At 40.9% G+C, this 15,480-nt stretch overlaps 1 pseudogene across 1 annotated transcript in view; it reads right to left on the bottom strand.

Moving 5' to 3' along the window:
• The window catches only part of LOC309857495 (maestro heat-like repeat-containing protein family member 1), a 48,653-nt pseudogene extending 34,896 nt beyond the window's left edge, over positions 1 to 13,757 (bottom strand). Inside the window, exons 1-8 of the transcript in view lie at positions 13,659 to 13,757; positions 13,206 to 13,327; positions 11,934 to 12,091; positions 10,886 to 11,013; positions 10,172 to 10,326; positions 9,664 to 9,804; positions 689 to 786; positions 48 to 126 (exon numbers count right to left, since the gene is read on the bottom strand). The product of the transcript in view is annotated as a maestro heat-like repeat-containing protein family member 1 (transcript). The remainder of the gene's footprint in view (positions 1 to 47; positions 127 to 688; positions 787 to 9,663; positions 9,805 to 10,171; positions 10,327 to 10,885; positions 11,014 to 11,933; positions 12,092 to 13,205; positions 13,328 to 13,658) is intronic.
• Between the last annotated feature and the right edge of the window lie 1,723 nt (positions 13,758 to 15,480).

Here is a 15,480-nt window from a genome sequence, read left to right on the forward strand (position 1 = left end):
TGCCCACCCACACAAATACCTAGGGTTAGGGAACTGTGTTAACTTACATAGGGTGTAGAAAGCCTTCAGGACAAAGATATGGTTCCGTGCAGAGTGAGGCTCTGACTCCTGGACTGTTTCACTCAGCTGTGGGGAGACCAAGGCCATTAGACCCAGGAGGACTGAAATAGGGGCCATGGGTGTGGATGGAGGAACCAAGGCACCATGGAAAGTGTGGAGCTAGCCATAAAGGGGAATAGGAAAACAGACCCAGGAATCCACATTCCCAGCCCCAAAGAGAAGACAGTGGCAAGCAAATTAAACATAAAGAAGGTAACACCTATTTGCAAAATGTTCAATTACCTTCTTACTCTAGGCTGCAACAGAGAGGCCCTGACATTTCTTACAGACATAATGGGGTGCTTTGAACCTCTTTCCATTGAGCTAGAGATTAGGGGGAGCAACAAAGTTCTGTGAACTTCAAGGAACACACAGAATGTGCCCAATTTATCTCATGGAGAATATTCGAGTCTATGCCCAGAATCCAGACATTTATCTATTCCAGGGAAACCTGAGATGTGTATGGTTAAGGTTACCATGTGAAAGACACCTGCCTTTACGGAGGTTGTGACCTGGGCTGTGGGAGCCATCGCCTCCAAAGAAGAGAGAAAAAGCAAGCCCAGGATGCTTCTAGCCCCACAGCACTCACCTGATTGAACAGCATGTCTGTAATATTTTCCAGCTGGGATTCCAAGTTTATACCTCCACAGCCACTAAGAGCCAGAGCATCCACAGTTGGTAAGTACACTGTGTGCATAAAGACAGAGTAAGCATAAGGTAGCCCAGACTTGCCACAGCCTCTGCAGAAATCCTTTGTCCTCACATCTTCTCTTCAAGGATGGGCCAAGTCATCATGGTTTCACACTTCCCTCTTTGATCCTTCCAAAAAAGGCTCAGGGTCTAATTCTTTAATAGCCAAATACAGCCAAGACCTGCCCTTCCCCCTGACTGAGTAAACTACACTTACTTCTAAATAATCTCATTACTCCACAGAAAACTTTACGGAAGGTCAACATTTCGAGTATTGGCTGACTTCAAGGGAGGAGGGTAAATTAATCAGAGCCAAAGCAAGAACTGATTCCATGGTTCTATGACTTTCAAAATTCTGAAAAATGAGTCTAAAAGACTACATTTCTACTCTCTGCCTGGTGGTTTCTTTTTTTTTTTTTAAGATTTTATTTTTATTTTATTTGACAGAGAGAGAGAGATCACAAGTAGGCAGAAAGGCAGGCAGAGAGAGGGAGAGGGAATCAGGCTCCCTGCTGGGCAGAGAGTCCGATGTGGGGTTTGATCCTAGGATCTTGAGATCATGACCTGAGCCGAAGGCAGAGGCTTATCCCACTGAGCCACCCAGATGCCCCTACCTGGTGGTTTCTTATTATTTTGTGGGCTCTTCTTATCACTGGTATACAAGAGTTCTACAGATAACCTTAGTTTTCACATGTGTAAACATGCCATTTGATTTTTTTAAAACAGGTTTATTAACATCTGATACCAAAAATGATATATATCTAAGGTGTCCTGGGGTGTCTGGGTGGCTCAGTGGGTTAAGCCTCTGCCTTCAGCTCAGGTCATGGTCTCAGAGTCCTGGGATAGAGCTCCCTCATCAGCCTGTCAGCTCAACAGGGAGCCTACTTCCCCCTCCCCCTCTGCCTGCCTCTCTGCCTACTTGTGATCTCTCTCTCTCTCTCTCTCTCTCTCTCTCTCTGTCAAATAAATAAATATTTTTAAAAAATAAAGTGTTCAATTTATTAAGTTTTGATAAATGTATACACTCAGGAAACCACCACTATTAACATAAGGAACATACCCACTACACCTGAAGTTTCCTCTTAGGTCTTTGTAATTTCTCCTTCCCTCCCCTTCCAGCACCTTTCCTTTCCCCAGGCAAATCTTGATCTGCTTTCTGTCATTACAGACCTTCACTTCCTTTTTAAGAAACTGCCAAACCGTTTTCCAAGGTGGTTAGCCAGTTTACATTCTGACACATGTGTAGTGGCATCTCGTGGTGATTTTAAAGTCCCTCACGTCTATGCAATGTTGAGCAACTATTCCCGTGGCGGCTGTCTTGTCATCCTCATATCTTCTTTGGTGAAGCAGCTGTTCAATTTTTTGGTCTGCTTTTTAAATTTTTTAATTGGTTTTGTGTTTTTCATATATTCTGGGTATGTGTGTGATTTGCAAATATTTTCTTCCAGGCTGATGCCCATCTTTTCATTCTAACAGAACAGAGGTTACTCACTTTGATGAAGTCTACTTTATTCGTTTTGTGTTCTTTAATGGATCATGTTTCTGGTTTGTAGCTAAGACATCTTTGCCTACCCCAACTGCACACAAATTTCTCCTGTTCTCATCTAGAACTTTGATAATTTTAGGGTTTACATTTAAGTATGAGGCATTTTTTTTTAAGATTTTATTTGTTTATTTGACAGACAGAGATCACAAGTAGACAGAGAGGCAGGCAGAAAGAGAGAGAGGGAAGCAGGCTCCCTGCTGAGCAGAGAGCCCAATGCGGGACTCGATCCCAGGACCCTGAGATCATGACCTGAGCCGAAGGCAGCAGCTTAACCCACTGAGCCACCCAAACGCCCTAAGTATGAGCCATTTTTTTAAAGACTTTATTTATTTATTTGACAGACAGAGATAACAAGCAGGCAGAGAGGCAGGCAGAGAGAGAGGAGGAAGCTGGCTCCCTGCTGAGTAGAGAGCCCAATGTGGGGCTCTATCCCAGAACCCTGAGATCATGACCTGAGCCGAAGGCAAAGGTTTAACCCACTGAGCCACCCAGGTGCCCCAAGTATGAGCCATTTTGAGTTAATCTTTATACATGGTATGAGGTATGGAATGAAGTTTATCTTTTGGTGTATAGATATACAAATGTTCTAGCGCCATTTGTTGAAGAGACTATCTTTTCTCCAAAGAATTGCCTTTTCACCTTTGCCAAAAAAATCATTTGGCAGTAAATATGTAGGTCTATTTCCAGAATCTCTATTCAGTTCCATTTATCCATTCATCTGTCTTAATACCAATACTACATACAGTCTCTATTGCTGTAGTTTTATAAGTTTTCATTCTTTCTCTAAACTGTTTTGGCTCTATTGGGTCTTTTTCATTTCTGTGTGAGTTTTAGAATCAGGTTGTCAATTCCTATTAAATAAAGCCTGTGGGGGGGGGCTGGGTAGCTCACTTGGTTGGGTGACTGCCTTCGGCTCAGGTCATGATCCAGGAGTCACAGGATCAAGTCCCACATCAGTCTCCCAGCTCAGTGGGGAAGTCTGCTTCTCCCTCTGACTCTCCCTCTCTCATTCCTTCTCTCTTAAATAAATAAATAAATACATACATAAATAAAACCAGAAAGAAAACAAGCAAGACTGCTAGGTTCTTTTTTTTTTTTTTTTTTAAAGTAGGCTCCACACCTAGTGTGGAGCATAATATGGGGACTCTGAACTGACTGATCAACCCAGGTGCCAAAAGACTGCTAGGATTTTGGTTAGGCTTGCCATGAATCTGGGGCATCCACCTGGATCAATCAGAACAGGTGAGACTCTTGATCCCAGGGTTGTAAGTACAAACAAGCATAATGTTGGGTGTAGAGATTTTTTTTTAAGATTTTATTTTTATTTTATTTGACAGAGAGAGAGAGAGAGAGAGATCACAAGTAGGCAGAGAGGCAGGCAGAGAAAGAGAGAGGGAAGCCGGCTCCCCGCTGAGCAGAGAGTCCGATGTGGGGTTCCACCCTAGGACCCTGAGATGGTGACCTGATCACAGGGTCCTAGATAACAAATAGAGACCTGAGATAAGCTCATGATCTCAGGGTTCTGGGATTGTGCCCCGCATCGGACTCCCTGCTCAGCAGGGAGTCTGCTTCCTCCTCTCTCTGCCTGCCTCTTTGCCTACTTGTGATCTCTGTCTGTCAAATAAATAAATAATATCTTTTAAAAAATGGCTCATACTTGTAAACCTGGTGATTCACAGACCTGTACCCCTGGGGATAAAAATATATGTTTATAAAAAATAAAAAATTATATTAAAAAAATGGCTCATACTTAAATGTAAGCCCGAAAATTATCAAAGTTCTAGATGAAAACAGGAGAAAATGTTTTTAAAAATGAGATTTTTAAAAAAGAGGATTGCAATGAATCTAGATCAACTTGGGAAGAACTGATAACTTATTAATATTGAATCTTCAGGCCCATAAATACTGCACATGTTTGTTTACTTAAGTCTTCTTTAATTTCCTCTAGCAATGATTAGTAGTTTCCAGTGTACAGTTATTACATTTTTTTCAGATTTATTCATGAGTATTTCATATTTTTATACAAATAATCATGTTGCCTATGAATAAAGACAACTGTACTTCCTTTCCAATCTGTGCGCTGGTAGGGTAAAGTTGTTTGATAGTCCTCAGATCTTCTGTACACTTTCTGATCATCTACTTGTTCTATCAATTGTTGAAAGGATGTTGAAATCTGATTGTAATTATGGTTTTTTTTGTTTCTCCTTGCAGTTCTATTAGTTTTTGCTTTATATAGTTTTAAAGCTCTATTATAATAACAGACACATAATAGCAGGTACATAAACATTTAGAATTGTTAGGTGCTGTTGATAATTGACCCTTTCATCATTATGAAATGACATTTTTTAATACTTTATGATATTCTTTGCTCTGAAATCTACTTTATCTGATATTAATACTGCAGAAACAGCTTTTTTCCATAAATGTTAACATGGTACAGCCATACCTTGTTTTATTGCTTCACTTTATTATGCTTTGGAAGGTGTTTTTGTTTTTGTTTTTGTTTTTTAAATAAATTCAAGGTTTGTAGCGACCCTATATCAAGCAAGTCTGTCTGCACCATTTTCCCCACAGCATTTGTTGACTTTATGTTTCTGTGTCACATTTTGGTAGTTCTTATAATATTTGAAATTTTTTCACTCTGTAAATACAGGTTTTATATGCCCTGGGAAACCAAAAAATTCATTTTACTTGCTTTACTGCAATATTCATTTTATTGCAGTAGTCTAGATCCAAACCTGTAATATCTCCACGATATGCCTAAATATTTTTATTTATCCTTTTACTCTTAATCTATTTGTATCTTTATCTTTGAAGTGCATTTTTTATAGGAAATATAGGATATAGGTGGGTATTGTTTTTTTAATCCATCTGACAATCTCTGCCTTTAATTGGGGTATTTAGACCACCTAAATATAATATGATTATCTATTTATTTACTTACTTATTTATTAATTATGGTTAGGCTAAAATCTATCATCTTGCTATTTGTTTCCTACTAGTCCTAATTCTTTGTTCTCCTGTCCCTCTATCTCTGACTTCAAATTAATTGAATATTTTTAATAATTTCATTTGATATCCTTTGTTGGCCTATTAGCCATAACTCTTTATTATTTTAGTGGTTGCTATACAGGGTTTGTAGCACACATTTTTAAAAAAGATTTTATTTATTTATTCGTCAGAGAAAGAGACAGTGTGTACAAGCAAAGGGAGCAGCAGGAAGAGAGAAAAGCAGTCTTCCCAATGAGCAAGGAGCCTGATGCACAACTCAATCCCAGGACTCTGGGATCATGACCTGAGCTAAAGGCTGGCCCTCAAAGGACTGAGCCACCCAGGTGTCCCTATAGCACACATTTTTATTTTATCCCAGTCAATCTTCAAGTGATATTATACTACTTTTAGTACACTAAGTATAGGTATACTAATACTACACTTTGTGCTATTGTCATCATAAATTTTACTTCTACATACAACAAATTCCACGCTACATTGTTATGTTCGTTAAAATAGTTACCTTATAAAGAGATTTTTTAAATAAAAAAAATTGCTCACATAATTACCACTTCTAATGGTTTTCTTCATTCTTTTGTATAAATCCATATTTCTATCTGGTATAATTTTCCTCCTGCTTGAAGGACTTTAACATTTCTTATAATATGGGTCTACTGGTGATGAATTCTTTCAGCTTTTTTTAATGTGTGAAAATGTTTTTTCTCTTAGTCTGAAAGATATTACCACTAAGCACATAATTCTAGGATATAGTGTTTCTCTTTCAGTACCTTGAAGTATCCTATGTTTTCACTTGCATTGTTTCCAAGTAGAATCCTTATTCCTCCCTTTGAAACGTGTTGTTTTTATATTTTCCTTTTTTTGTTTTACTTTCTGCATTTAAGATTTTCTCTTTTCCACTGGTTTTGAGAACTTTGAATATAATATGGTTTGGTGTAGTTTTATGTTTCTTGTGTTTGGGGTTCACTTAGTGCCTTGGAACTGTGAATTTATCAATTTCTTCAGATTTAGAAAATTCTCAATCACAATTTATTCAGATATTTTTCTGTCTTTCCCCTATTTGGTGGAACTCCAACTGAACATAAATTAGGCTGCTTGAATTTTTCGATATCTCACGAAGCTTCCTCTTTCTCCTCCTTCTCCTCCTCTTCTCCCTCCTCCTCCTACTTCTTTTTATCTTTGTGTTTCATTCTGTATAGTTTTTATTGCTATGTCTTTAAGTTAATCAATCTTTTCCAATCTAGCTTTCAAACCTACAAAATACAGTTATAATACCTGTTTTAGTGTCCTTGTCTACCATTTCTGTGTGAGTTCTGGGTCAGTTTTGATTGATTTTTCTCCCTATTATACATCATAGTTTCTTGCATCTTTGTGTGTCTGGTGATTTTTTATTTAACGCCACTCACTGTAAATTAACCTTATTAAGTGCTGGGTATTTTTGTATTCTTATATTCTTGGCTTTCTTCTGGGATGCAGTTACTTGGTAATGGTTTGATTGTGGGGGGAGGTTCTTGCTTTTAAAATGTGTTAGACCAAAACAGCATTCAGCCTGCTCTTAATTTTGCCCCACCTTCTCAGTGCTCTACCCAATGCCTGTGAGTTATGAAGTTTTCAAGCTGGTTGGTGTGAACAGGTAGTGTTCCTGGCACCATGTGAACTCTGGTGACTGTTATCTCAATTATTTGTTCTTTTCCTCACCTGAAACAGTTTCCTCATATTCACAGCCTGTTTAATATTCTGCTTTGTAAACTCTAGCTGCATTGGTCTCCCTGGATTCTCACCGCCATCTTGTCACCTCAGGAAGTCCACTAGACTCTTCCTGGGTTTTCTTTCCCTGTGCCACAACCTGGAAACTCTCTTAAGAAAATTAGCTGGGACAATAAGAGGGCTCACCTCATTTTTTCCCTGACTATCAGGAATCACTGTTCTTTGTTGCCTCCTACCCAATGTCTTAAAAACCATTATCTCATATACTTTGTCTAGCTTTTAGTTGTTTCAGGCAAGAGAGTAAATCTGCCCCAGTTACTCCATCTTCACCAGAAGCAGAAATCCCTCCACTGGATTTTGGATATTCAACATTTCCTCTTTTCCTTCCCCTACCTGATGGATTCCCATTGGGGCTAGTTTGCTTAACTAGGGCTGGTTAGTGCTGGTTGATGTCCCACCAAAATTATATTATAGGCTGATAAATATCTTGATTCTCAATCACCATGCCTTGGAGTGAGAGAGGAGGAAGGAGGAGAAGGGAAAAGGGAGTAGTCAAAACATTTCCACTGTGTGACACATGAACAATCTGTGGACTAGTAGTTGGGGAAAAAAATCTCATCCTCCAACTGACTAATTGACTACACAGAGCAAACCTTTGTTCCAAATTCACAGACCCTTCCCTAGGCAACATGCAGACACATGCCAGGAGGGAGATCAAACAAGACATTGTGTGGGTGGTCCACTAATCGGCAAAACTCAGAGTAGCTATGTGAGAAAGTTCATCTCTTTCTATAACAAGGGAAGTGCATTTGAGGTGGTGGTGTAATGGTAGACTGCAAACCGTAGTCCCTGAAAACTCGATGTTAATGAGTGTTGCACACACACACAAAAAAAATCTCAACTTGGAAATTCACAAATGTACATTAGCATATTTAGCAACCCTGAAAAATAGACCTCTCAGATGCCTATTCTGAGGTGCATAATTAACCATTATCTCCAGCTGTCATGCTCTAAAATCCATCATTGTGTTAAAACTGAAACCAGATGCAGCAATGTCCACAATAGCCAAACTATGGAAAGAACCTAGATGTCCATCAACAGATGAATGGATCAAGAAGATGTGGTATATATACACAATGGAATACTATGCAGCCATCAAAAGAAATAAAATCTTGCCATTTGCGACAACATGGATGGAACTAGAGCGAATCATGCTTAGCGAAATAAGTCAAGCAGAGAAAGACAACTATCATATGATCTCCCTGATATGAGGAAGTTGTGATGCAACATGGAGGCTTAAGTGGGTAGGAGAAGAATAAATGAAACAAGATGGGATTGGGAGGGAGACAAACCATAAGTGACTCTTAATCTCACAAAACAAACTGAGGGTTGCTGGGGGGAGGGGGTTTGGGAGAAGAGGGTGGGATTATGGACATTGGGGAGGGTATGTGCTTTGGTGAGTGCTGTGAAGTGTGTAAACCTGGTGATTCACAGACCTGTACCCCTGGGGATAAAAATATATGTTTATAAAAAAAAATTAAAAAAAAAATTAAAAAAAAAAAAAGGATAAGGATGAACAAGGATAAAAAAAAAAAAAAAACTGAAACCAGATTCCCACAGGTTTCTTCCAGCCAATGACTGAATATGGCAAATCTGCTAAGGCAGGCCTACTCCTTCAAGATATGGGACATTTCTGATGGATTGCTTTGGTTCAGGTACTCCCTGTTGGCCTTACTGAAACTTTTTTAGAACCACACTGCCATCCAAGGCCTTCCTCACTTTTTCCCTCCTTCCCTTCCCTCCCTGCTTTCCCTTCTCCTTGCCAAGGTTCAGATATACATTGCCATCGGAGTGCTCCCAGCCTCCTCTGGCTCCCTCCCTATTTTCCCTCACAGATGTTTCTCCAATAAATCTCCTGCAACTCTAACACCATGTTGGTGTTTGCTTTTTGGAGGACAAGACTAGCCTATGTATTGAAAACTCTAAGGAAATTCTATATTTAAGATACTAATTTTAACTCAATATTTCCCACCCATTTTGCCAAATAACACAGGTTATTTTTGTGAAATACCCATTAAAAGTTGGATGGAACTTGGTTGGAGGAATGCCACTGAAATGGAAGGAATAAAACAACAATCAGAAATTTTTGGTTCCAGTACTGCGTCCTTTGCTCCTAAAAGTACTTAGCATTAGTATAACAATTCTTAGGTAGGTAGAATTCTGTGATGGCTCCCAAATTTCAGGCCCTCTTTCCCAGTTATAGAATCAAGCAATAATCTAGATGTTGATATGAAGGGATTATCAGAGATGTAACTAAGGTCCCACATTTGTTGACCTTAAAACAGATTATCCAGGTGGGCTTGGTCTCTCTAATGAGCCATTTATGTCTGAATCTAGAGGTCAGAGACAGGAAAGTCAGAGAGATTCAAAGGGCTATTCAACAAATTCAACAAATGTGCAGAGTGGAATTCCAACAAAACCTTATTTTACAAAAACAAGCTTCAGGCTGGATTTGGCCTGTGGGCCATGCTTTGCCAAGCCTAGCATTAATTACTCAATAAATGTAGAAAGCAAAAACTAATGAAATTATCTTCTCACCCCATTCCAATCACCTGGGAAATGTAGAAAGGTGTAACTTTTGCAGATACCAAAGTCATAAGCCATCGGGTTAACTGGTTCACTTCGTTCTTGAGTTTGGAGGATGGCATGAGGAAGAAGAGGTGACCAATTATCACCATAGCTTGCTCTGTCACCTGTGCCCAGGAGACACAACAAACTTGCCTCAGCTCAGGGATGAAGACAAGACAATTCCTAAGGGGCTTTTCCTTATTCATCTTTTTATCCCCAGGGCCTAGCACAGTGCCTGGCTAATAACAGAAATCAGTAAATTTAAGTTGCTTAATTGTGTATTTAACAAATATGGAGCTGGACAGTGGCATTTTCTGACATAATCTTCTGGCGAATGGGAAACAGGGCCCAAGGAAAGTCACCCTGCTCTTTTGGAAGAGCCATTTAAGTTATCCTTCCACCATTAAATAGACAGACATGTTCCTGTCCCATCTTTGGCTCAAGACTTACTCCTGTGGCCATCCACTCAACCCCACTACCTCCAAATCCCACCTTGTTGTTGGTCTTTAGGGACCAACAATTGAAGAGAATCCTGAGGGTGAGATAAGCCTTGAAGGACACAGCCTCTTTTGTGATGTCCATTATTTCATCATCTGTCGTGGACAAATCCACATGTTTCCGGGCACTGATGACCAGTCATTTGAGCACTGTGAGGAATGCAGGGAGTATGAGCTGCCCATCACCTTTTCCTTCCCCTGGGAAACAGACACACATGTGGGAACAGTCTTCTCATCTCCAACCCTAAAAGTGTTTCTAGGGTCCTGTACTGGGAAACACTAACCCATTCACCACCACCCCAACTATTTTTCCTTTGTGACCACACCTGGAACACCCAGAAGGGGAAGTAAAAGTGGTTGAGGGTATCAACGCCCATAGCATCCTTATCAAGCTTGGTCCTTGCCCCAATCCAGGCCAAGAAGTCAGATGCAGAAGAGCAGCTGTTCACACTGGTCTGCTCTCAAGTCATTTCCTGGCCCTCTCCAGCCTTCCTGGATCCCTACTTAGAGGGACCAGCCTCTTTATTTGCCCTTCTTTCCTCCCTCCCTGATTCCAACAGAGTCTTCCCCAGACCCTCCTGACCCTTACCATGACATAATGACAACATATCATCCTCTGTTTGGGCCATCCTCAGAAGGCGCAGGATATATTCCCATGTGACCCCAACATATGAAGCTGCATCAAAGAGGGAAAGTACAATAATGTCATCCCTATCCCAGGGAGGGGAACATCCTTCACTAAGGTCAGGAACATCCTTCACTAAGGCCAACTTTATAGACTGGAGGCCAGGATACCCGGGTTCTGATCCTAGTTCTACCTCCAGAGTCTGGGCAACCCTGAACCAGTTACTTAATTTATCTGAGTTTCAGCTTCATTAACTGTTAAATAAGAGTACAATTCCTGACATGACCACTGCACAGGGATGCTGGGAGGATCAAGATCGATAATGGATATTAGCATAGAACAGAAATGCAAATTATTAGGACAGGCTACACATGAACACTCCTTTACAATAACCCTTAGGAAATAGAGAACTATGCTGTCTGAGATGGATGTGAAGACATTTGCCCTGATTAGATCAAGCGACATGTTTCCAGCTTCTGTTGCTGTGTCCTCTGTGCTCACTGGGTCATGCCTTGTCATTTTGAGATCAATGCTCAGAAGGCAAACTTACTCCCCCCAGACTCTCTTTCCCCCAGTTCCAAGTGGTAGAGAAAAGGTCACTAGTCCTGTGACTTGATTGCCTTTTCACACTTTGTGATAGAGAGAAGGGAACAGAATGGGTAAGCAAGCCACCACCATCACCAGGAGCCAATAGGGCAGAGACTGAATGGTGAGTCTCTGCCTCCTCCTGCCTACTCTATTAACTTCCAAGCCTCTAACCTAATTCAACACTGCAGGATCCCTTAAGTAAAGCCCTCCTTGCTTCCTCCTTGCCCCTACCCACCACTGCTGAATGGGGGCTTTCTATTCTGCCTTCTCTCTTCACCTGGAGTCTTCTTTCCAGCTCTGTGGGTCTCTCATGCCCTAATACATCCTATCATGCCATTCTTCGTCTCCAGAAACTCCCTCCTGAGGTCCCAGGAGCCCAGTAGGGATCCTAGTTTGTTATCCCACCTGCACATACACACCCATGACTGAAATAAGTGGAGATGTCCAATGAGAGAAATCAGGAGTATAAAGCTGATCTAAAGCATATACAATGTCTCCACCCCCTGCTTCCCCTGTTCTCTTCTCAGACTAACTCAGGCTATACCCTGAGTGGATGAGTCTCCCCACTGCAGTCAGGAGGCAGTTTGGGGGCAAGGTGTTGTGCCATCTGTCCCACTGCTTGAAGATGACTATTCCTGGAGACTGGAACCCCAGAGCCACTAGGAGCGTAGTACACAGCTCCTCCAGTTCTCCCTCAGGCTTCTGGAAAAGAAAGATTAACTATTCAAAGGCTAATCCCCAAGATGAGTCCCATAACTTCTAAGAATCAGCTTTGGTCAATAAGTGATTCTCTTCCATCTAGAAGGCAAGAACTCCACTACCACCCCATCCAACAAATGCCTTCCCAGTGATGGAGGGCAATGCCTTCCTAGAGCATGCAAAGAACAGGTAGACAAAAAAATATGCAAAGTCTCTGTGTTTGGGGCAAGGGGGTTGTGGGGACTGAAGATTTTAGAGCAAAGAAATTCCCCTACAGCACCTAGGGAATCATCAGGAAGGTGGGTAGATTATGGAAGCGACTTTGGAAATCTCTGGTAGGTCAAGAATCTTGATCAGAAGACAGGAATGCCGGGGCACCTGGGTGGCTCAGTGGGCTAAAGCCTCTGCTTTTGGCTCAGGTCATGATCCCAGGGTTCTGGAATCAAACCCTGCATTGGGCTCTCTGCTCAGCAGGGAGCCTGCTTCCTCCTCTCTCTCTCTGCCTGCCTCTCCGCCTACTTGTGATTTCTGTCTGTCAAATAAATAAATAAAATCTTAAAAAAAAAGAAGAAGACAGACATGCCAAAGAAGGCAGGTTAACCAGAAGAAAGATAATTCATAGGTAACCAAGAAAATAAGAAATGAGATTAACCAGTGTCAGGAACATGCATGTAAAGTACGTGGGTAGATGGACAGGTAGACATTATGAACATTCAGTCAGAGGTGGGTTGGCACAGGGGTAAGTGGATTTGAAAGACAGTGAAATGATTAGTTGTATTGCAGTAACAAAGCTGACTAAGGTATAGCAGGACACAGTCTGAAAACCAGGTCAGACTTGGTGCCCAACAGCCCAAATCCTTCCCCCCTTTCCGTCTCCCTTCTCCTACCTCACCACTTTGCTTCACTGCTGTAGCTTGCAATTCTGTCTAAGTCATGGTCCTTGAGATATGCTCGGAGTATTAGGTACGGACTCCAGCAAACTGTTTAGAAATGAGACACTCACATCCCAGATCCCAGTTGGTTTCCAAGTGTCATCATCCACCATAAAGAGCTCCTGGGCTCAGACCTGCTGTTTTCTTCCCCCAAAGTCCCCAGCCCAGAGGCACAGGCTCCTCACCATGGTCCTCAGGTAGTCAACAAAGATATCAGTCACCTTCTGGCATAGTGGAGGTACCATTTTCTTGTTTAGGATTTTAACTTTCAGCGACTTGAGAGTTTAAAGACATTATCTGTTGACAACTACAGAAGAGAGGGGACTCAGGAAGAAAGGAAGGTTGAAGGGTAAAGATAATAAAGAGAATAAGGGCCCCTGGTAGAGAAAGGAAGAGGAGGAGTGAATCCAGGAAGAGGGTTGAAGATGGATCAGGGATTGGGGGGATGGAGAGAATATGGATCAGACTAGGGACATGGGAATCAGACCTGGAGCTATGATGGCCTGGACCAACTAGTGCTCTGCTAACTGGAGATTTCTCTTACTCTCCTGGCACAACAGGTATGTACCCAACCAGCTCCCTGGATGGAGATGGTCCTGTGCTGGTTGGAGCCAGTAAAATGTCTGAGATGTCCTCACCTGATCAGCAGCTTGGAGCACCTCCATAATGTCCTCAATGTTCCTTCCTGAAGTATCCCATTCCTGGTTCCTCTCACTGATCTCTGAGGACTGTATCATTGCTATAAATATCTCTGTAAGAAGTAAAGAGTGTGAACTGGGAGAGTTGTTTCTCTCTTGCTACAGGTGGGCATTTCATCAGAGGGAGAAACCATGCTACAAACAAAAACATACAAGGGGCACTGGGTGGCTCAGTGGGTTAAGCCTCTGCCTTCAGCTCAGGTCATGATCTCAGGGTCTTGGGATGGAGCCCCGCATTGGGCTCTCTGCTCAGCAGGGAGCCTGCTTCCCCCTCTCTCTTTGCCTGCCTCTCTACCTACTTGTCATTTCTGTCACATGAATAAATCAAATCTTAAAAAATTAAAAAAATTAAAAAAATTAAATATAAAAGTTCAGATTTGTCTTTACTACAGACATTATTTAACATGCTTTACTTACTTCACTCATTTGTAAAATGGTCATCGTTGTGGTAGTGATAGCAGGAGTTTCTGTTATACAAATATCCAACTCATAGAGTTGTTAGGCACATTATATGAAATAATATATGTGGAATAGTGCCTGACATATAGTAATAGCTCAGTAAATATTGACTACTATTATTCTCAATTAGAAATTGTTGGGACTGTACCCGATTCCACAGCATCCCCATATCTCTATAGGAGAAAAGCTTTTTGTTGTCATTTTAAGACCAGGTCCTGGACATTAGATCAGGGTTATGGGTAGCAAATGAGACAACCAAAAAAGCAATGAGAAAGGAAGTGTATTTAACAGGAGGGGAGAGAGAGCAAAAGGAAAAGAAATAGAGATGTTACATAAAATGAACAAGCCCAAATTCCCAAAGACATGTGGAAATCTAATGGTAAGAAAGACAACATAGCAAAACCAACAATTGGAACAGGAAATTAGTTCAGAGGAAATTAATTTTTTAAAACAGCCTCTCCAAGACTTCAATAAAATAATAGTAATGACAATAATTGTTGCCATCCTCTTCCTCCTCATCAAACAAATATGCTTAGGATGCTAAAAAATGGAGAATAAAGGGGGTGCCTAGGGATGCAGCAGTTGGTTGAGGGTCAGACCCTTGGTTTTGGCTCAGGTCATGATCTCAGGGTCATGAGACTGAGTCCCGCATAGGCTCCATGCTCAGTGGAGTCTGCTGGAGATTCTCTACCCCTTTCCTTCTGCCCCTTTGGCTGACCCTCTCAAATAAATAAATAAACATTTGAAACTGATTATGTAACTATAAAGAAGAGTTATTCAAGTAACTTTTAAACATAATATTCTAAGTGTGTGCCTTTAATGGGATATCTCCTAAGGATAAAACAACCTGCAAAGAAGTCTTGAAATTTATCTAATTATTTGTTATTGGTAGTGTTTTTGGGGAGGTAGTTGTGAAACCATTGCAAATGATGTAGTAAATATACTGTTTTTCAGCAAACAGGATTGTTACCATGGAAGAAGGGAGATGCGAATATAGAATGGGAGCCCATGATGTTTAAATTTTAATTAATTTTAAATAAATTAATTAAGACTTCATGATTTAAAGTATTTCTCTCCATTGAAGATGCCCCAAAACCAATGAGCACACCTGCTACATACCATTTATACTCCACTCTTTTTTTTTTTCTTAAGATTTTATTTATTTATTTGCGAGAGAGAGAGTGTGCAAGCACAAATGCGGGGATGGGCTTTTCTTAATGTTGATATCATACTTATATTATTTTACACTACTTTTCCTCATTATATCCATGTCTTTGGCTCTCCAGGCCCTATGTGTCCATGA

Source organism: Mustela nivalis, assembly GCF_964662115.1.
Source record: "Mustela nivalis genome assembly, contig: HAP1_SCAFFOLD_781, whole genome shotgun sequence".
In the NCBI taxonomy this organism is placed as follows: Eukaryota; Metazoa; Chordata; class Mammalia; order Carnivora; family Mustelidae; genus Mustela; species Mustela nivalis.